The sequence below is a fragment of the Cebus imitator genome, unplaced genomic scaffold, assembly GCF_001604975.1.
Source record: "Cebus imitator isolate Cc_AM_T3 unplaced genomic scaffold, Cebus_imitator-1.0 Scaffold207, whole genome shotgun sequence".
In the NCBI taxonomy this organism is placed as follows: domain Eukaryota; kingdom Metazoa; phylum Chordata; class Mammalia; order Primates; family Cebidae; genus Cebus; species Cebus imitator.
In genome coordinates this window covers 160,754-165,630 of record NW_016107522.1, presented here as the reverse complement: position 1 = coordinate 165,630, position 4,877 = coordinate 160,754, and the positions used below count along the sequence as shown (strand labels likewise).

The window sequence follows — 4,877 nt, the reverse complement described above, 5'->3', positions numbered from 1 at the left end:
TGACTCAAAAAAAAAAAAAAAGGGGTGTAGCTGGGGGAATTTTGGCAGCCTCCTAGGCAATGTTCCTCCAGAATAAATTAGTGATCTGAAGGCAGAGGTTGCAGTGAGTCGAGATTGCACCACTGCATTCCAGCCTGGGTGACAGAGTGAGACTTCCATCTCAAAAAAAAAAAAAAAAAAGAACATGGGTGTTTTGAGTTTAAGGTCTACAGAGGAGATCAGAATAATTACTGTATTTCCCACATGGGTAAGGAGATAGGATATCAAAACAGCCACAAAGAGTATCTTTTCCAGGTGGGGCTGATGAGAGAAGCCCACCAGGATGCAGTCTCCCTCGACATCGCTGTTGGTCGTGTCCGTCACCCTGTTCAGAACAGGAGCAAGACGTTACAATTCAGGGAGGATAATGTGTTGGCCACTGGGCACAATATTAACCTTTAATAAATAACTAATCAAAACACTGACTCAGAGATGTTATAGTAACCCAGGGAATAAGTTTTGGTACAGAAAGAAGACATTAAAGAAGATACGTAATACAGAGACACGTGAAGGTTATTGTGGAAGCAGTGATTTCCTGACAGGTAGCTATTAGAAGCTGAGATAAAATGTATCACAGAAAAAATAAAGGGAGAAAGAAAGAAAATGTCAAAGGAATAAAGTACATTTGATTAATTAAAACTTAGGACAAATGGTTCAAATTCAGCGAAAAAAACTCAGTAATATAATGGTTAATATATACAAATAATTCATATAAATAGCATTTCCGTTCTTCAATTGTAAAATTTGAATTGGGCATTTTTTTAAGGTTTTTCTCATATGAATGGTAGCTAGCTTCTAGAGATTATAGAGGTTATTTTTCCTATAGAATGGCAAACATTTAACTATTGAAAGTAATAATATTAACATTTATAACAACGTTTTATTATACAGACACATAATTTCAATGACATATTTTCTTTAGGGATTAGTTAATTCATTTAGTCAGCCAGTGTATTGATGATGTAAACTCATGCTGTTTATTCAGAGCAGCCCACCTTCTCTTCTTTGGAGTGTGGCGTTAGGGAAGGGAGTCACCTCTTTGGTCTTGTGTGTTGAATGAAGAGGTGGTTGGATCTGAATGGAAGGAGTAGAGATCAGGGAAAGGAGGGCTCTTTAGTGAGACAAAGAAGCTCCCTCCATGGGCATCAAACCAACATAGAACATTTATCTTCTAGAAGACTAAAAGACTAAAATTTTTAATCGGCTTTTTAGAAGTCCAAACAGTTATAAATGCAGAATTTTAAAATATATTCAATGATACTGGCCGGGCTCGGTGGCTCATGCTTGTAATCCCAGCACTTTGGGAGGCCAGGGCAGATGGATCATGAGGTCAGAAGTTCAAGACCAGCCTGGCCAAGATGGTGAAACCCCATCTGTACTGAAAAAAAAAAATACAAAAATTAGCCAGGCACAGTGGCAGGCGCCTGTAATCCCAGCTACTCAGGAGGCCGAGGCAGGAGAACTGCTTGAATCGGGACGGCAGAGGTTGCAGTGAGTTGAGATCACGCCACTGCACTCCAGCCTCAGAGATAGAGTGAGACTCCATCTCAAGCTAAATAAATAAGTGAATTAAAAAATATATACATATATTCACTGATACAAAGTATATACCCAAAGCTCATAACTTTACCTCATATTTAGGACAAATAGGCACTTTCCACATGGCATCAGCAAAAATTACTCCAGCCTAAAAATTCTTCCCCTATAATAATTGCATATCCTGAAACGACATTATTACCTGTTCTGAAAATCCGTTGTAAAAGTAAAATATATTAGATATTTTTCACTGATTAATTAATGCTTTATATTTATTTCACTTGTCACGTAAAAATGGTACTTAGCAGAACTCAGTGGAAATGAAATGAAGTCACAGGAAAAGTCAAAGGAGGGATCTGGATACCCCATAATAGGATGAAGATACTGAGTGAGGCCTCGAAATAGGGGGAGGAGAGCACAACGGTAAAAGGAGAACACGAAAGGACAAACTAACATATATATGTAAATATATGCTGTCTATAGTATATTCAACGTAACATATACTAAATCCAATGCAACATATACAAACTAACGTATATACATAAATATATGCTGTCTATAGTATGTTCAATGTAACATATACTAAATCCAATGTAACATATACAAACTAACATATATACATAAATATATGCTGTCTATAGTATGTTCAATGTAACATATACTAAATCCAATGCAACATATACAAACTAACATATATACATAAATATATGCTGTCTATAGTATATTCAATGTAACATATACTAAATCCAATGCAACATATACAAAGTAACATATATACATAAATATATGCTGTCTATAATATATTCAATGTAACATATACTAAATATATATGGTTCTAATAAATTCACTCACAGTTACACATGTGCATACCCATAAAGACACACATACGTGCATACCTCTTTCAAGTCTCTCATTTATGTTAATGCCCACCCATTTAGCTACACTAAATAGTACTCATTTTACTTCTATCAAAGGAATGAAAGAAAGCCAGACACATGTCACTCTTGGTCTAACCACTTTAATGCAGCCTATCCATTGCCAATTCACCCATCTCAATCAAAGGACACTCTTCCTGTGTTTGTGACACACACTCACACACCATACCTCCAAAGAAATGTGCTGAGAGATCAATTCAGTCATGAACCAGCCTCTTATTTATAAGAATATGTTAGTTTTAGGCTTGTAGAAGAATTTTATTTTATTATGATGCAAAATTTAACATCACATATGCACTATATCATCTCTCCTCACCCAGATGAACTCCACTTTATTTATTTATTTATTTATTTGAGACAGAGTTTTGCTCTGTCACCAGGCGCCAGGCTGGAGTGCAATGGCACGATCTCAGCTCACTGCAACCTCTGCCTCCTGGGTTCAAGCAATTCTCCTGCCTCAGCCTCTCGAGTAGCTGGGACTACAGAGGCATGCCACCATACCCAGCTGATTTTTTTTATATTTTAGTAGAGATGCGGTTTCACTATGTTGCCCAGGATGATCTCGATCTCTTGACCTCGTGATCCACCAGCCTCGGCCTCCCAAAGTGCTGGGATTACAGGCGTGAGCCACTGCACCTGGCGAACACCGCTTTAAACCAGAATTTCAGTTCGTCATTGAAAGTTAAGAAGCATGGGCATGGTGTAGAAATAAAATCAAAGCATAAAAAGAAGTAAATATATTACAAGAGAGGAAGTTTTCCACATTTTTTCACACTAATCATCATATTTTAATGCCAAAAGGAAGTTTTAGCCCTAGAGTTCAAATGATTATTACCTTCAAGTGACAAATCAGTGCCTAAGGCTCATGTACTGGTTGTAGGGGCTTTTATTTGAGAATGGAGATCCCTTAAGTTCAGCATATCAGGAGAGACGGTAGAGGACACAGGACACTGAATCCAAAAAGGTCCCAGGGACACCATTCTCCCAGCATGGCAATTGATATCAGGCTCTGTAGTATCCAAAGATGAACCAGCCCAGGAGATCATTCTGAAAGAAATACTTTTGACTCTCTGATCTTTCAATATTGTTTAAATCTAGGCAAAACTGCAAAGATAGTTAACTATTTTATATATACAAGTGCATATAATTAATTTATCCTGTTGATTCATAACTTCAAATTCTCTCTCTTTTTTTTTTTTTTTTGAGATGGAATTTCACTCTTGTTGCCCAGGCTGGAGTGCAGTGGCGTAATCTTGGCTCACTGCAACCTCCACCTCCCGGGTTCTAGCAGTTCTTCTGCCTCAGCCTCCCCAGTAGCTGGGATTACAGGCACCTGCCACCACGCCCAACTAATTTTTTGTATTTTTAGTAGAGATGGGGCTTCTCCATGTTGGTCAGACTGGTCTCAAACTCCCAACCTCAGGTGATCTGCCCACCTCGGCCTCCCAAAGTGCTGGGATTACAGGCGTGAGCCACCATGCCCGGCCCCAAATTGTCTTCATAATAACTTTAAATTTGGGGGCACCTTGCCTTTACCTCACCTCTACTGAGACAAAAACTGCAGGCCTGGAGCCTTCCAGCGGGCCTTTTCCCTCATCTCTAATAGGCACTTGACTGTTGCTGGAGACAGATACATAAATATTTTGAATGGTGCCCCTTAGACATCCCTGGCTTTTCTCAACTTCAAATGGGCTCTCTGTTCTGCCCAGAAGTCATTCTACGTGTGTCCTGTTGTTTGTCTCTTGCATGACCATAGCAAATGTTCAACAAATTCTTAAATCCTCCCACCCATTGTCCTACAGCTGTCGAAGCAGGTACTCTTGCCTGGACTTTCAAGACAAAACAGAGGCCCTGGGGGAAATGCCATTAACTTCCTGTCTGCCAGGTATAAACAGAAACACATTCATATTCTTCCTTCATGATTTTTTTCAGGCCTCAATAGAGGAAGTGAACTTCTTTTTGTCTAAGGCAAACTCTACAAATATTTTAGAGTCCAAGAGAAATCTCATGCATATTCAAGTATGAGCAGGTGATATGAATACCTGAGTGGGTCAGGTGTAAAAAAAAACAATTGCAGAATCGCAGTGGTGAACGTCAGCAAACATTTAGCTAAGGTCTATATGCAGTAATAAAAGAGCAGTGGACATTTTGCTGCACATGCCACATCTGAAAACAACAACTGCTGAGCTCTAGCTGATCCATGGTATATGTATTGAGCTCCAGGACTGAAAATATTGTGAATCTCCAATGGAATCTAGATTTTTATGAAAGCATTCATTTAAATTTTTTTTATATAAAATAGTTCATGAAGGTGCAATTTAATGAATTATTACAAAGTGAACACATCTTTTTTTTTTTTTTTTTTTT

At 38.4% G+C, this 4,877-nt stretch overlaps 1 pseudogene; it reads right to left on the bottom strand.

Moving 5' to 3' along the window:
* Positions 1-1,674, bottom strand: part of LOC108317777 — a 20,607-nt pseudogene extending 18,933 nt beyond the window's left edge.
* Positions 1,675-4,877: the final 3,203 nt, after the last annotated feature.